Source organism: Callithrix jacchus, chromosome 3, assembly GCF_049354715.1.
Source record: "Callithrix jacchus isolate 240 chromosome 3, calJac240_pri, whole genome shotgun sequence".
Classification (NCBI taxonomy): Eukaryota; Metazoa; Chordata; class Mammalia; order Primates; family Cebidae; genus Callithrix; species Callithrix jacchus.
Window position 1 is genome coordinate 116896388 of NC_133504.1, and position 18605 is coordinate 116914992.

Consider the following 18605-nt stretch of genomic DNA (forward strand, 5'->3'; position numbering starts at 1 on the left):
AGGGATAGAAGCAAGGAGGGAAGTAACCAGAGAACTGGCAGCAGGAGGGAGAGGAGAGGAAGTAGGGGTGGGTTGGCTGGGGAGGGGAAGGGAAAAGGAGATTTAGGACTAAAGAAATGGCAGAAGGGACAGATTTTTTAGATTCTGCAATTACAGTGGCTGTATGCTGGCTAGCAAGAAGGCAGAGGAAAACAGAACTTCTTCCTTGCGTTTCGCTCTTCTGATTCCAAACAAAGTCACAGCGTGAACACAATTCTCGCTTACTTCCCCGAGTCTCTTCTTGACGGAGACTGCGGGCCCCTGCACCTGTACCCCGTTGTCATAGCTTCATGTCTTTCTGAGAGCAAAACCGTCATAGCACCCTTCTCTTCCGCATCAACTTCTCTCGAGGTGAGAAAATGTGCAAGTCAATTCCATGTTAAAAACAAATAATAATAATAATAATAAAAAACAAGCAAACACACCACAGCCCCACCTACACAGCTCCCTTCAAAGATTTCCTTCCTACAAGTCCCCAAAGGGTTTCCCTGCAAGATGGTGCAATGGTGGTCGTTAAAACAAGGGTGTCTGGAAGATCCTGGAGTCCGGAACAGAATACGAGAGTCACTAGCTTTGTCTTTCTAATTCTCTCTTGTCATGGCTGTACAATGGAGATTAAACTAAGAGCTTCCGGGCACGGTGGTTCACACCTGTAATCCCACCACTTTGGGAGGCCGAGGCTGGTGGATCGCTAGGTCACGAGTTCGAGACCAGCATGGCCCACGTAGTGAAACCTCGCCTCTACTAAAAATACAAAAATTAGCTGGGTGTGGTGTTGCAAGTCTGTAATCCCAGGTACTGGGGAGGCTGAGGCAGGAGAATAGCTTGAGCCCAGGAGGCAGAGGTTGCAGCGAACCAAGATTGTGCCTCTGCACTACAGCCTGGGTGACAGGGCAAGACTCCATCTCAAAACAAACAAACAAACAAACAAACAAAAACACCACAACTTTTCATGCTCTAGACATGCCTTGTTATTTATCTTTCACGTATATTACCAAATAATTTTCACAATAAAGCCAATTTTATAGATGAGGAAACTGAGGCAAAAGGATACACAGTAGGTGACAGAACTGGAATCCAAACTCAGGGAGTCTGACTTCTGGCCTCAGGCCAGATCATCGCACTATTAATAATGAAATTAGCATTTAAACCGAAGTTGCACTGTAGTCCCAGCACTTTGGGAGGCCGAGGCAGGTGGATAACGAGGTCAAGAAATCGAGACCATCCTGGTCAACATGGTGAAACCCCGTCTCTACTAAAAACTACAAAAAATTAGCTGGGCACCGTGGCGTGTGCCTGTAATCCCAGCTACTCAGGAGGCTGAGGCAGGAGAATTGCCTGAACCCAGGGGGCGGAGGTTGCGGTGAGCCGAGATCGCGCCATTGCACTCCAGCCTGGGTAACAAGAGCGAAACTCCGTCTCAAAAAAAAAAAAAAAAAAAAAAAAAAAAACACCGAAGTTGCAGTGTACAATCCATGTAAATATTCTTAGTGCAGTTCTTGGCCAGATGCAGTAAAATCCTCAGCGTTTAGGGTATTTATCCCTCTTCCCCTCTGTGGGGCAATGGAGTTGATTGAAAAGAAGATAGTCTCCTGGAGTCACACCGAGTCTCCAAATCTGAGTTTCTTCTTTGATGGTGAATAACAACACATTCCTTTTAAAGTTTTGTTTGGATGACATTAGAAAGCAGTGCTAAAGTGACTGGCGCACTGACTAGCCTTTAGTAGGGGCTCAATCCTTTTCTATCCTAAATTTATCCCAAATGCAGACTACATTCTCCCCACTCAGTCACTTCTCAACCCACTGCGGTTTGGATTTTGCCCTTAGCCACCCCGACAACTGTTCTGCAGATAATAACACATACTTCAAGAGTAGTTGTGAGGATTAAATGAGATCATGTGTTTGATCTTTGCTTGGCATAAAGAACACAATAACTTTTGTGATTAATAATGAAGATCTAATTGCAAAATTCAATAGACTCTGGAAACTCTCTCTCTCTTTGATTTTTCCCTGTGAACCATTGGTTGTTTTTCCATTCCTTTCTGCTCTCTTTCAGTTCTGTGAGCTGCCTCATCTTTCTAGGCCTGCTCAAGTGTTCCTGACATCTTTACTCTGCCGTGGGAGAATGCCAAATCCAGAAGAAAATTCTTTTTCACTTATTCTGCCTTGGTGGTCACCTCTGGCCTTTAAATATGTAGTTCTGGGTCCCCCTGCCACCCCAGTTTCAGTCCTCATTGCCAAAAATTCATCCTCTTCCCCTTTCAAACCATCTTTGAGATTTCCCTCCCTTTAGGTACAGTGCATATTTCTGTCACAGCATTTGCCACTCTGTACTCCATATGATTCTTTATTTGTAGGCACTGAAGACTGACAGCATGTCTGCAACGCCTCCCTTTACCTTCCTAGCTGTATGTACCTTCCCTTTTTCTGTGCCTCCATTTGGTTATTTAAGCCATAAGCAAAAAATGATAGTGTCATCTCACAGGGTTGTTGTAAAGAATAATTGGATAGTCCATGTCAAGAGCTTAGCATAGTGCCTAGCACTCTTCTTAAATGCTTATGAAGAGTCGGCTGAGACCTAAAAGAATCTTGTCTGTTTTGTCTAAGGCAGAGATGAAGGCATAATCATCTTTATATTTTAGTGACCAGCCATTATATTCAGAATAATAAAAGTAACAGGGGATGATGAGCAGGTAGAATAATTCCTAACAGAGATACCTAACTGTAATTGCAAGACTAGAGTAGAGAGTCTGGATAGGGAGCCAGCAAACTAGAGACCTCTAGTAGCAGCCAAATTTTGGACTTGAAATAACTCGTTTGCAACTAACATACATCCAGGAAGAGGAGGCAATGAATGAGATTGATGAAGCCAGCAACAGCATGTCTAGCAACGACAAATAAATGATACCCCTGCCAGACTCTTGGAATGATCTCTTGGGGAATTGAATTGAAAGCAAATTTAATGGGAAAGAAACAACGCCCCTCATCAGAACACCTGGAGATGCCATCTTGTGTTTCAAGACAGTAGCACAGTGTTTGTCTTATCAAAGGCTACCGAATCCCGGATCTGGATGGATTAAATTGTTTCAGAATGGTGGCATCTTGAGATGCCTGCACTCAAATGGTATAAATCATAGGATTCATATTTCTGGCTGAGCATCTGGTTTCCTTGATGTATGGAGGGTTTGTAGCTTTTCAGGAAGAACTGAGCTAAGCATATTGGTGGCACACGTGCCTTGTATCTGATTTCTCTGTTGTGTTGCATTAATTAAGAGTTGCTTTAATTTTTAAATAATAGGACTTTCCTATTTTATGTTAGAGATTGTAACTGTTATAGCCAACTGCTGAATCAGAGGATACTTATCAATCTTTTTTCCTAAACAGGAGGAGAGTTAAAGGAAGGCATTTGTAAAACAGAAAAGAACAGCAGATTAGTGGATTTGTGGATTCTGTTGCATTGAACTCTACTTTCGACTATAAAAATCCTATGCATGTATGTATAAATTCATGTATATTATGCTTGTCTTCATTGATATTCTTGAGTGATATACATTTCTTTCCTAAAAAACTTCTCAACCATTATTATTGAATACTTAGGTAAGGCTGTATTAACAGTTGTGGAGTTCTGGTTCCTTCCTCTTTTTTTATTACTCCCATCTTCGTTTTATTCACTCAATATGTATTTAGTATCTATTGTGTTATTGACAATTTAGTGTTGAGAATACAAAGATGAAATGAAATGGTTACTGTCCTCTGAAAACTTAGTCTACTTGGGAGATAGGAATAACCACTTGAAAAACTTTGAGGTATTTTTTTTTTCTAGCTGTGTAAGGCAGAGAGTGCTGAAGGGAAGAGGTGATAGTTGAGTTGAGATTCAAAAGCAAAGTAGGTGGTTTTCTGGGAGTATTTTAGATAGACTATTTCAGGCAGAGGAAGAATATGATCTACGTTTAGGTGGGAGAAGCCTTTCTTCTGGGGTCCTTCTCCAACTTCATACCAATCTTTCTCTCCATTATTTCTTTAGTTAACTCACTTGCGTTACATGCTTTTATTTAGTTACCAATAACTCCACAAGGATTTCTAACCTTAGACCCCTAGAGTATTTCAGTATTTCAGCACCCCTATTCTTATAAACTGTGTTTATCCTGCTGGTATTATAAGTTCAGTGCATCTAAAATTAGTCAACCATCCTCAGTATATTCTTGGTTTCTGAACTTTTATGTTGACATCTTATCCTTTCAGCCATCCAAGTTCCAAGTCTTAGACTTGTATTAACCTTCTCCTTCTTTCTGTCACATATTAATTGCTAAGTCACATACAGGATGTCTCTACTATTTTTTTAATTTGTTCTTTATATATCTATCACAACCCCTTTCATTTAGTTATTAACTTATTTTAATCTAGGCTATGTTTTTAGTCTAAATAGCTTCCAGTTCTTTCCCACTCCAGATGAATCTGATTTCTATTGCTGCATAACAAATTACTACAAACTTAGAGCCTTAAAATAACACCCATTTATTATTTCACCATTCTATAGGTTAGAAGTTCAGGGGAGCTCAGCCGGGTTCTCTGCTCACATTCAATGTGTTGGCCAGCTGGTATTCTTATCTGAAGGCTCTGGGTAGAAATCTTCTTCCAAGCTCATTCAGGTTTTTGCAGAATCCAATTCTTTATATGTAATTGTAGGACCGTGGTTCCATATTTTTGCAGACTTTTAGCCAGGGCTTGTTATCAGCTACTAGAAGCCACTTGCCATTTCTTCTGTGTGTTCCCCTCCATATTAAAACCAGTAATAATTTTTTTTTTTTTTTTTTTGAGATGGAGTTTCGCTCTTGTTACCCAGGCTGGAGTGCAGTGGCGCAATCTCGGCTCACTGTAACCTCCACCTCCTGGGTTCAGGCAATTCTCCTGCCTCAGCCTCCTGAGTAGCTGGGATTACAGGCACGCACCACCATGCCCAGCTAATTTTTTGTATCTTTAGTAGAGATGGGGTTTCACCATGTTGACCAGGATGGTCTTGATCTCTTGACCTCGTGATCCACCCACCTTGGCCTCCCAAAGTGCTGGGATTACAGGCTTGAGCCACCATGCCAAGCCGTTTTTTTTTTTTTTTTTTGCATGTTGAATACAGTGCTTCTAATTTATTTATTTATTTATCCAGAAAGAAACCCCATCTTTTTAAAGAGTGTGCCTGAAGTGAGGCCTACCAAGGATAACATCTCAATTTTAAAGTCAACTTTGCCATTTAACATAATCGAATCATGTAATATCCCATCATATTCATAGTTTCCTTCTACATTCAAAATGGAGGGGATCATACAAGACGATGGGTCACTGAGAGTCATTTCTGCCTACCATAGTAATCATGTAATTACTGTCACTAGATTTATGTTCCTAAAACTTAGTCCATAAGTTATAAACTTTCTCAAAAAGCAATAACTAGCTGCTCATTATCAACTAAGTAGATTAAAAAAAAAAAACACCAAAAACCTCAGTTTGGTACTCGTAGCCTTGCCCAACTTGTCCTCAATCTATTTTTCCATATCTCTCTCCGTTCTCACATGTCTCCTATGCACCAACCATACCATGTGTTTCTTTTCCGCTTTCCTTCACTTGCCCTGTCCCATTGCCTGGTTTTTCCTCCTTAAGATGTATCTGAAAATGCTGCCTTTCTCATGACATGATTCCTAATAAGTCTGATGTGCTGTGCATTCTTAATCCTTTATCTCTTCATAGCATTTAGTACTTACAGCATTAAGAGATTTCGTTACATGCTGCTTTTGTTTACTTTTATAAAGAAATTATTGTTTCCCTAATAAAATAAAACCCAGCTCGTCCAGGCTTGGCAGTAACGGGAGAAGATCCACCTGGAGAGGGAGTGGCTGGACCTCCTGCCTGACTACTTCTCCAGAAATTTTCCACCTGCCAGTCCTTCTCTGGCTGATTCCTGTTTCTACTGCACTGCACTGTGGGATTCTAATTCTACTACTCTCTTCTCACTTACTCTGCCCTAAGTTTTAATACACAGATCATTCTTAATTTTTGTCTCAGACTTGAGACAAGACTGGAACTTGTAGACAACAATTGACTATAAACTTACGGGAATAAACACACAGCGATCAATGCACACCGACATATTAGGCGGTAAAAAAATAATTGCAGTTTTTGCCATTATTTTTAATGCCAAAAAAAACACAATTACTTTTGCAGCAAACTACTATGTCTCACAAACATTTTTGCTCCTGATTTTTTGCTATTTAAGTCTTTCTTCCTGGCTCCTGTTCTATTATCATTTTTGCTATCAACTTTTTACTGAATATCCACTATATACCAGACATTCTTCTAGGTGCCGTAGATGCCATTGGGAACAAAGTGAAAATCTGTCTTTTTTTAAAAGTCTAGGGTCAAGACAGTAAGATCAAGAGAGGCAGAAACAGATGTCCCCTTTTTCATTTGTTCATACATATTCATCAAACGTACATTATGAAGCACACACTATTCTAGAAGCTGGGGACATAGCCATGCAAAAGACTTGTCAAACCCCCACCCTTATGGGATTTGTATTACAAAAGAAATAATAAACTCAAACAAACAAACAAACAAAGAATTTTCTGGAAGTACCATGAAAACAGTAAAACAAACTAGTAGATCAAGAATAGTGTGTGTGTGAGTGTGGTAAGAGGGTGGAGGGGCAGTGTTCTAGAGTGGTGAGGTGGTCAGGAAGGCCCTCTCTGAGGACGCGGTATTTGAACTGAGACCTATAAGGTATGAAAGACAACCATAATAAAGTCTGGAGGAAACATGCCCCAGACAGCAGCACTTGGAAAGGAGGGTTGCCTGCTGGACCTTGTCCACTGGCTAACAATCTCCTATTTTCTTAATGATTTACATTAAGAATAATCAGTCACTCAGGGGGCTTTACACAAAGGCGTGGTTCTGTTCTCCGTCCTAAATAGAAATATCAGACAAGAATCCATGGGATACAATTGGGGTTGGGAGGAAGTGGAAGTAGAATCACATTAGTTTACTTCTTTTTAGATACAGAGACCTAGAAGGCAAGATTGTTAATCAACTTTTATTCCTCCTGCTTTCCCTGATTTCCTTATATGCCATTACTTGCTTATAGATATTTGTTGAGCTGAATCCAATTGAACAGTGACAAGCTAAAGGGGTGTCATATCAAATACCTCCTGCCAAACACATTTGTTTCCCTATATAAATATACAGAATAAAAAATATATAATCATATTCCTAAAGCACAAAATAATTTGAATTTAGCCATTGCTTATATCCTCCTTTTTGAACTTAATTTCAACTGCCCTAAACTAAGACATTCCTTCAAATTTGAATGATATGAAAAGTAAAGGTGACTAAACAAATATAATAAAGAATAAGAATTAGTCAGCTCCTTAAGGGCAGAAACTGTGATTTATTTATTTTCTCATCACACATAGTCACAGGACCCAAACAAAGTCAAAATTAGCGTTTTGGAATATATCTTCCCAGTGTCCCATTTTCTATGCCAAGAGCATAGAATATTTCTATATGATTATATCTTTATGATCATATAAAGCATTTTGATTTTTCTTTTTTAATTAAAAATGAAGAAATTATATTATGAGTGCAGGAATCCCTTTTTATGGTGTTTTATATCCTTGCTCATCTTCATATTAGTATATCAGAACAACAGGTACACTAAGGGTTTTTTTGTTTGTTTGTTTTTTGAGACAGAGTTTCGCTTTCATTGCCCAGGCAGGAGTGTAGTGGCGTGTTCTCAGCTCACTGCAACCTCTGCCTCCTGGGTTTAAGCAATTCTCCTGCCTCAACCTCCTGAGTAGCTAGCTCGTATTAAAGGTGCATGCCACCACACCCAGCTAATTGTTTTGTATTTTTAGTAGAGACAGGGTTTCATTATGTTAGTCAGACTGGTCTCAAACTCCTGACCTCAGGTGATCCACCTGTTTCGGCCTCCCAAAGTGCTGGGATTACAGACATGAGCCACTATGCCTGGCCCACAGTAAGGTTTAATAAACAATTAACATAGTCATATTTTCCTTCATATTATTCAATTCCCCTTTTACTGGAAATTTCTACTGATAATGATGCTATGAGAAATCATCACTACATCTCCTCACACCAAAAAAAAAAAAAAAAAAAAGGTAGAATACTTTGAGTCATGCTTGAGTCGCAACATGAGAAATTTTGTGAGCCCACCTTGAAGATTTCCCTTGCACAGGCTGTGATTTATTCCTTGCGATGTGATATTTGGAAAGTCTGAGTCCCACCTGTTGCCAACAGGCTCTGCTTTGTGGAATGCTACCCACTGTCCTAATCTGTTTCTTTCTGCAGGCAGTTCAGCTGGCATCCTTCCTCTTTAATTTGTGTTTAAATTTTTATGGTTTCAGAAAGGACTTATTTTTACCAGCAGTTTTCTCTCTTTTGGTCTTATCAGCCATTTCTGTATACTGCGGTTCATCGAGTCTGATTTTTGTCTTTTGGGAAAAGTTGTTACTTTAAAAATTGTTTTCTTTTGGAAACTTTTTTTCATCTAATTCCTTTGGTGAGTTGCCAAGAATGTAACAAATTTATTGTGTGCCCTGGCACTTGTGCCCTACAAAATTCATTGAATTCATTCATTTTTCTATAATCATTTTCTCCCAGGTGGTTATATCTCCAAGCCCCCATAGGTAAGGATTAGCTGTCAATGCTGAAATACATTCAGCAACCTCTATAGTTCTCTCCTGTCCAGCTCTAGGGTTCACTCTCCTCTCCTTACTATCTTCCACTTTCTTAATTCCTCCTCTCATCCCTCTTGTTTTCCACCACCCTATCCTTACATGCAGTCCAGGAAATCTTGGCAATGGGACTGTGGATTGAAGAGGTTACTGACCCTCCAGTATCTGGAGCTGAAAGGCACTTAAGAAAGGTGATCTCATTTGTCACCTCAGCAATTCATTAGCATGGTTGCCGGTGTCTGCCTTTTCACCCTGCAAATTTCCAGGTGTAGCTGCTCAGATGACCCATGTAAAACCTTAACAGGATCAATTAAAATTGCTTAGGTGTGGTGACGAATGCTTTAAAAATATGGATAGATGGGGGTGTGGAAATGATAAATATCACCACTGGGGACTAATTTTATTCTTTACATGTGCTTCGGGGTTTCCAGGTGTTTTTCTGGCATTTCTTCCTTGAAGGAAGTAGTTTAAAACTGCTCCTGGATATCTGCCCACGGAAAAGCAAACAGCTTTCTTTGGCCACAAATGATCACCTACCAACAACTCCTCCACCCTGTTTTTCAATTTTTGAACTCTGGAGTAAATTCTTTCCTTATAAAATTAAGATTGAGATAACTCTGGCAAGGAGCCAAGCTCTGCAAACCAGTTCTTTTACTGGGCAATGAAGAGTGATTGCATCAATACTATATAAATATTTCATGTATCTATGTTGTCAATCCTGGTAACTATTGCTGAGCTGTAAACAGAGCAGGAGTGTCTGGATAGTGCTGGGTGAGCCGAGAAAGATTTGACTAAACAGAAATGAAAACAGAATGGAAGCTGACAAATTCTATACTCAGCAAGACCAAGGGCTGCTGCTTTTCCATTTTTGTGATCCCACATCTATGCTAAGTATACAATACATTTTATTGAATTACATATTTTCAAGGAAATGCAAATAATCAAATAGAGGTTTGTGATTACCTTTGTAGCTAGTTCATGATGTAGTTTTGGACTCTGAGGCACTGACAAGGAATACCCCCGAGGAATCTCTTGCTGGCTTGTGTCAGTTGTTCTTGCTTTAAAGCATTCTTGAGCAAATTTCCTGGTAATATGACACATAACCAAAACCAAAATGTTAATCCTCTCCAAATCAGTGACTTTCAGATTTCATTCTTCATTTGATTTGATACATAAACAATGAGAGGTTAAAAGACAATATGAAATGGGCGTTTGAGTATGTTTGTATCTCTATTTAGAATTCAGATTTTTAAAATTTTTATTTTTAGAGATGGGCTCTCTGTCACCCAGGTTGGAGTGCAGTGGCTCCATCATAGCTTCCTGCAGCCTCTAACTTCTGGGCTCAGGGGATCTTCCCACGTTAGCCTCTGGGACTGCCAGTGCACACCACTATGCCCAGCTAAAATGCAGCTTCCTAAGGACAAGAATCATGCATAGCACTTGGAGAACTCTTTGCCTACAGTAGATATTCAGTAAACACATGTTAGGAAAGTGGTTGAAAGAAGAATATTGAAGAACAATTAGTGATATTCTAATTCTGTCATCTAAGATGGCAGAAAGATGAAAAGAAACTTCTTTTTTTAAAAATAATTTTTAAGCTGTCCATACTCTAGACCTCAACAGGAGCTATACAGAGAAACTACATGTTGATAGCAGAAATTTGCTTTCTTTTTAGAAGAAAGGCGGCACTACTTTCTTCCAGTGACGATTGGTTAAAATAGAAAAAAGGACAACATCTATAATTTTTTTCTCTCTACATTCGGCACTTGCTCATAATGCGTGTCCACCTTCTCCAAATCATTTAAATGATGCATACCATAAAAGATATCCAGGTAATCCTGCAGCAAACCTCTGTCCCTGGGTTCCTCGTTCCGACTTTTCTCTTGAATCATACGTAGTAGACTAGCTACTAAAAATTAATTCAGAAAATCAGATACAAGTCCCAACAAAGGGCAATGGGCAACCAGGCCTTTTCCTGGTGGTTTCAGATTGCTCCATTTCCATCAGCCCTCAGGTAGGAAGAGATTTCAAATGTTCATCTCCTTGGAAATGTCATGGAAAATGTCTGTCCTTTTAGGTGAAAGAAATCCCGCCTGGTGGCAGTGTTTGGGTTGTAGACACAGGAGATGCCAGGAAACAATTCACTTACTAACAATATTTAGGCACAAAGAATGCAGATATAAAACGTTTTAAGGGATCCTGCCTCCTCCTGATACAGAGATGGCTCAGACAGAACCAGACCCATTTTGATGGCAGGTAGTTCTGGGCATACAGGCAATTCCTTTTGTTTCCACTTTAGCCCTTGAAACAAAGTAAGACTTTAGGGTACTGACTGATGTAGTAGAAGAGGAAGTTTCACTCTGGAGATGGTCTCTATGGTGGCAGGGTACAGGAGTTAATGGCCCTCAGGGCAGGACACTTTGTGAGTAATGAGACGGGAGCAGTCTTTCCATCAGTGATTCAAGAGGTCCTTTCTTTGGTTCTTGACATTCAGCCAGACTTTAAAAGCCCCCTAATAAAAGGTAGATATCCCTGGGAAGGCTAACACCTTGAGCATTATCAACTGGTATCAGTTAACACCTTAAGGGAAACTTAGGACAATTGCCAAAAGTTGGTAGAGAACTAAAAGGGAAGCAGAAACAGCTTGCAGTATAAAGTATTGCCTCCCTTACCACTTTATTGGGGAGCAGTCCTGCTTGAGCCTCCAGAGCAAGTGGACGCTGTCTTACCTCAGTGGCCTTGGGCAAGTTCTTTCGCTATGCTAGTTTCCAGTTTACCTGTTAATTGGAAAGAGCAATTATATTTCTCATGAAGGGTGTTGGGAGAATTTATGATCTATAAAACATTTGAGATTTTCAGTGTGAGGCAGTACATAAGTACAAAGTGTCATTATTGGTTTTATTGCAGGATTGTAAATGGGATCTAAGTAGCATCATACTGGCGTTATTTTGTGGAAGTACTTATCTCCAGTTGTGCAGAGCAATGGACTTATCTTTATCTATTTACTAGGCCATGATAGAAGTCCTACAAAATATTGATAAATATGGATTGTCTTGATACAAAGGAAATGTTGTTGAATTTATTACCCAACTCAGGTACTTTATAGTATGTTTTATCTGAGAGTAATATCCGAATGCATAGCTAAGCCTGGCTCAACGTCAGTCTGGGTTGGGATTTTTTAAAAATCCTGTGAATAAGTGGGAAGGACTTCTTTTCCTCTTCCATAGATATTACTGTTATTCTACTTTTCATTGACAGGACACACTCATATTCATGCTGGATTAGGGATGGTACTTTTTTTTGTATCCCTTGTCTCTTTCTGCATACAGAGGTAGGACTAGAAGAGCCAAGGATGTCCCACTTCATACTTGTTCAGGAATCTATATGGACTCTCTAGGGCCTAATGCATTTAACATTTGCACTTCCCAGTCCAGAATTCAAGAATTTCTGTCAATCCACTCCATCAAATTTATTTCCATTTTCATTTTCCCCATAAGCTCAATACATCTATTTTATTTGCTGCTAGTAACCTACCTACTCTGTACTGTAAACTCCATGACTCTGAGGACAGTTTTTGCCTCAGTACTATGAAAAACATCTGGTACACAGTAGCTGTTCAATAAATAGTTGTTGAATGCATGAGTAAATGATGTATACCCTGAAACCCTTTCCCTCACACATTCTCCTAATGTGTTCCTTGATTCTATAAAGTTCTGCCCAAAACTCAATTCCTTCAGGCAAGCTCTTAATTCAGTGTGATACATCATTGGAAACACACTTCATGCTTGACATTATGATTTCTTTGACTGAGCCCACTTGATGATATTCATCTTTCTGTTAGACTTTATACTTAAATTTGAATTTCACCATGCTGATTTGCTGCTTTATAAAATGAGTATTAATGGTTTTGTACATGTCATATACAGAACAGAATGGGCTTAGGTATCAGAGCAGAGCCCTGGCTTTGCCTGTATCTCAGTTTTGATCTTGAATAATTGACTGATTCTCCTTAAGACTTAGTTTCTCTATGTATCTCTCTCTTTCTCTCTCTGTCTCTCTCTGTCTCTCTCTCTCTCTCTCACACCCACACACACACACACACACCCCAAAAGTATTATAGGTGATCAGAGACTATATAGGCCACTAGCATGTGTGGTGATATGCTTTGGCTGTCTCCACCCAAATTTCATCTTGAATTGTAACTCCCACAATTCCTACGTATTGTGGGAGGGACCCAGTGAGGGGTATTTGAATCATGGGAGCGGGCCTTTACGTGCTGTTTTCACAATAGTGAAACAGTCTTATGAGATCTGATGTTTGAAAAAGAAGAGTTCCTGTGCAAAAACTCTCTCTTTGCCTGCCACCATCCACGTAAGACATGACTTTCTTTTCCTTGCTTTCCTCCGTGACTGTGAGGCCTCCCCAGCTATGTGGAACTGTAAGTACATTAAATATATTTTTCTTTTCTGTTTTGAGACTAAGTGTTACTCTGTTGCCAGGCTGGAATGCAATGGTGCTATCTTGGCTCACTGCAGCCTCCACCTCCCGGGTTCAAGAGATTCTCCTGTCTTAACCTCCAGAGTACCTGGGACTACAAGCATGCACCACCATGCCCAGCTTATTTTTACATTTTTGGTAGAGACAGGGTTTCACCATGTTGGCCAGGATTGTCTCAATCTCTTGACCTCATGATCCACCTACCTCAGCCTCCCAAAGTGCTGGGGTTACAGGTGTGAATCACCGTACCCAGACTAAGCATCCTTTTCTTCCCAGTCTTAGGTATGTCTTTACTAGCAGCATGAAAACAGAATAATACGGTAACTTGGTACCAGTAAGATGGACTGCTGCTGAAAAGATACCTAAAAATGTGGAAGTGACTAGTGTTCTCAAGCAGAAGGCTGTGATATGCCATATGGAGAAAGCACATATGTCAGATAACCTTCATTCAGCCATGTATCACAGCAATGTTGGCCATTAGTTTAATGTAAATTAATCAACGAGATAGATTAAGTAAGGTGTCTTTAAACAAAAACACGCACATAGCAAGGTTTTATATTGATTGGTTGATAAAATTATTGTGGCCAGAGACTCCCAAGAACCTAATCCTATATTTTTCTCAGGAGCAATGATTTAGTGTTTGCTAATTCAGTGTTCATGGTGACTTTGTAGAATGTAACTATTTTGAATGATAAGAATTTACTCCATTTCATAAGAGTATGAAATGAATTAAATAAGATAATGTAATGTGCTTGGCAAAAAGTCGATGATCGGCAAATTGTAGTTTGTTATTTGCTCTTTCAAGACTTCTGTATGATTCTAATTTAGAGATCACTTAGTGTAAATATAACCACGTTGTTTCAGTACATCATTTCTGAAAGTACATGTTAGAAGCTGTGTCTCAAAGAAATTATAGTATTTTTAGAATTTTATAGTTGAAGGATATGTAGTAAAAACTATTATTATATTTACTGCAAATTATGGTATAGAATTAAGTAATTAGCATTTCAAAAGATAAACTCTTATCGCTCCACTTCTAATAATTGATTGAAACATTGATAAATCAGTAAGCTTCTAAATGTTCATACAATTGAACAGAATTCTTGAATTGTGCACTTAAAAATTAAGATTATTAAGGTCTGTTCAGTAAAATAAGCAAAAATTAAACATTGAAGAAACCTGTAAAAACTCGTGTACATTGTAAAAATATTGAATTTACAGGCCACTATTTAAAAACATCCTTTATCTGTCCATATTACTCAGATGTCAGTGTGGAAATGTGATTCTTGCTCAACTCTTTTATGCTTTCATAAAATTTCTCATTACTTTATCCCTAAGATGGTAATTCCTACCATCCTCAACTCTCCTATTTCTTCTCAAAAGAATATGTTCTATTCTTTGTAAAGAAATACTTTTGCATTTAAGATTTATAAGATTGGTTTCCAAAAGACAACACTTAAATGCCAACCCAATGGGATTTAGTGTGCTGGTCAGTTCTTTCTACTGGGAAAAATCATCCTTGGTGGATACATATGGTGAACTGCTGCTTAACACTTGAGACTGAGTTCAGATTTTATTTCGTTTATGAAATTTCCATAGCCAAGAGCAGCTTTCCTGTGTTCCCCAGTAGCACTCTTAATATACTGTGTTGTCTTATGTTTCACTATTATCACCTGATGTTATTTTCTCTGTCTTCCCTACAGGTCTTGAATGGTTCCTAGCATGAAGAGGATGTTCAGAAAAGGTTTGTTGAATGAATGAATGAATGAAAGAGTGTTTCCTGAGTTCTCAGTTTTAATGTGTGTTTAACCATAGTGTGTTGCCTTTCTTATCCAACCCACATAACTAGTATGTGGCACAGCAGTGTTAAAAGGAAAAACAAAGTTGAAGATTTTCTCTTCTGTGAAAGGAGGTGAGTTCATGTCCTTATTGATTAAAAAGGAGGTCATTCTCAAGTGTTTTTTTCCTTTAACGCTTATCTGTTTTTAGGAGTGATGAAGGGCATTTCCATCAATTGTAAAACAGTTAGCTCTAATGCAGTGTATGTTAACAGTATGGATCTTACTGATGAATTTAAGGTAAGTAACACTGAAGTCTAAGCCCCACTCTTGATCCCAGTGCCTGGAGAGCTGTGAGCATTCTGATGTGTATTATCATTTACCACCAATTGGAGGAAAACTTAATGAACTTACTGATTTATTGGTATTTGTGATTTAGAATAATTTAGGTCACTTATCTTAGGAAATTGACTTCTATCATGTGGCCTTCCTTAATTAAACACTTTTAATTTTCTGTGCTCCCCGCTTCCTCTTTTATCCTCTGCAATTGTTCCAACTTTTGCCAGTTCTGACAAAGATCTAATTGCTTGTTTTAAACCCTCACTTACACTACTCTATTTTTCTTTGTCCTCATAACTATGCAACCTCAAAAAATAGGTTTCCAACCTTTCAAATTCTTGGTTCTCCCTCCCATCTATTTTGCACATAACTAATGCATTCATCTTTTTGCAGTATAAATTGCTTCTGCCTTTTCTCTGAGAAAAACACATTTAATTATTTCTTACTGTCCATTTCATTAAGAATAAAAGGCCTGGGCAATTCAGTGAATGACTTTCCAGGGAGACTCCCAAACACTCTTGCATTTCTCTAATCTGGACATAATGTTTATGCCCTGTGTCCATCTTTGCTCACTGCTTTATCCTCAGGACCCAAATTGCATGTGGCACATTAATAAACACTTACACATAAGTTTTGGTTGAAAAAATCAATTAAGAAAACTGATTTTAAATTCCATGTGACTTGGATTTTCTCTCTAAATGAAATACCTAGTTCTACAATACTTCATATGAACATACATGGAGTCACATACAAAGGTAGTATGTATCTGTAGGAGACATGAAGTTATGAATTTTGTTCTATCTCTGTTTTCATCCAATCTACACATATTTAAGTTTCCTTAGCACTTTGCCTTTATATGTTAAAATGCCCAGAAATAGCAGTGGTTCATTGATGATTAATTTTGTCTTAGTCTATAAACATATCTAGATTTTAAAAATTCATATTCTAGGTTGTCTAAAAGTGGGGAAGTGATGAAACAATGCGACATGTGATTATCTGACTTTTTCCCACTTCCTCCAGACAGCTGCAAGCAAGTCTTCAATTTTCTTCTCTGCCATTATTCAGTGAGTAGGAAAGGTTAGTGGGAAATATCTTCAGTAAATATTACCTCAATTCAGTGATTTCTCTTTTCTTTTTAAAAATATTTATTTATTTACTTTACTTTAGGTGCATACTGTTATCTGGCATTTCTCCCCATGTTATCCCTCCCCACCCTCCCCACCCACCGATGTCTCTCCTCTACCCCAAATGCCCCTAGTGTGTGATGCTCCCCTTTTTGTGTCCATGTGTTCTCATTGTTCACCACCCACCTATGAGTGAGAACATGCAGTGTTTGGCTTTTTGTTCTTGTGTCTATTTGCTTAGAATGATGGTTTCCAGATTCATCCAAGTCCCTACAAAGGACACCAACTTACCATTTTTTATGGCTGCATAGTATTCCATGGTGTATATGTACCATATTTTCTTTGTCCAGTCTATCATTGATGGGCATTTGGGTTGGTTCCAGGTCTTTGCTATTGTATACAGGGCTGCAGTGAATATATGTGTGCATGTGTCTTTATAGTAGAACTATTTATAGTTCTTTGGGTATATACCAAGTAATGGGATTTTTGGGTCAAATGGAATTTCTGTTTCTAGATCCTTGAGAAATTACCACACTGTCTTCCACAATGGTTGAACTAATTTACACTCCCACCAACTGTGTAAGAGTGTTCCTATTTCTCCACATCCTCTGCAGCATCTGTTGTCTCCAGATTTTTAAATGATCCCCATTCTAACTGGTGTGTGATGGTATCTCAATGTGGTTTTGATTTGCATTTCTCTAATGACCAGGGATGGTGAGCATTTTTTCATGTTTGTTGGCCTCATATATGCCTTCTTTTGAAAAGTTTCTGTTCATATCCTTCTCCCACTTTTGAATGGGGCTGTTTTCTTTTTGTATATCTATTTTAGTTCTTTGTAGATTCTGGATATCAGCCCTTTGTCAGGTGGGTAGACTGCAAAAATTTTTTCCCATTCTGTTGGTTGCCAATTCACTCTAATGATGGTTTCTTTTGCTGTACAGAAGCTCTGAATTTTAATTAGATCCTATTTGTCTATCTTGGCTTTTATTGCCATTGCTTTTGGTGTTTTAGTCATGAAGTCCTTGCCTATGCCTATGTCCCGGATGGTTTTCCCTACGTTTTCTTCTAGTATTTTTATGGTATTAGGTTTTATGTTTAAATCTTTAATCCATCTGGAGTTAATTTTAGTGTAAGGTGACAGGTAGGGGTCCAGCTTCTGCTTTCTGCACATTGCTAGCCAGTTTTCCCAACACTGTTTATTAAATATTGAGTCCTTTCCCCATTGCTTGTTTTTGCCAGGTTTGTCAAAGATCAGATGGTTGTAGATGTGTAGTGTTTCTTCTAGGGCCTCTGTTGTGTTCCATTGGTCTATGTCTCTGCTTTGGTAACAGTACCATGCTGTTTTGATTACTGTGGCCTTGTATATAGTTTGACATCTGGCAGTGTGATGCCTCTGGCTTTGTTCTTTTTGCTTAGGATTGTCATCACTATGTGGGCTCTCTGGTGATTCTATATGAAGTTTATAGTGTTTTTCTCCATTTCTGTGAAGAAAGTCGTTGGCAGCTTGATGGGGATAGCATTGAATCTATAGATTACTTTGGGTACTATGGCCATTTTCACAACATTAATTTTCTTCCTAACCATGAGCATGGAATGTTTTTCCATCTGTTTGTGTCCTCTCTCATTTCATTGAGCAGCAGTTTATATTTCTCCTTGAAGAGGTATTTTATGTTCCTTGTTAGTTGTAGTCCTAGGTATTTTGTTCTCTTTGTAGCAATTGTGAATGGCAGTTCACTCTTGATTTGGCTCTCTGTTTGTCTGTTATTGGTGTATAGGAATGCTTGTGATTTCTGCACATTGATTTTGTATCCCGAGACTTTGCTGAAGTTCTTTATCAGTTTGAGAAAATTTTGGGCTGAGATGATAAGGTCTTCTAGATATACAATCATGTCATCTGCAAATAGAGACAGTTTGACTTCCTCCTTTCCTAATTGAATACACTTTATTTCTTTTTCTTGCCTGATTGCTGTAACTAGTACTTCCAATACTGTATTGAATAGGAGTGGTGAATGAGGGCATCTTTGTCTAGTGCCTGATTTCAAAGGGAATTCTTCCAGCTTTTGCCTGTTCAGTATGATATTGGCTGTAGGTTT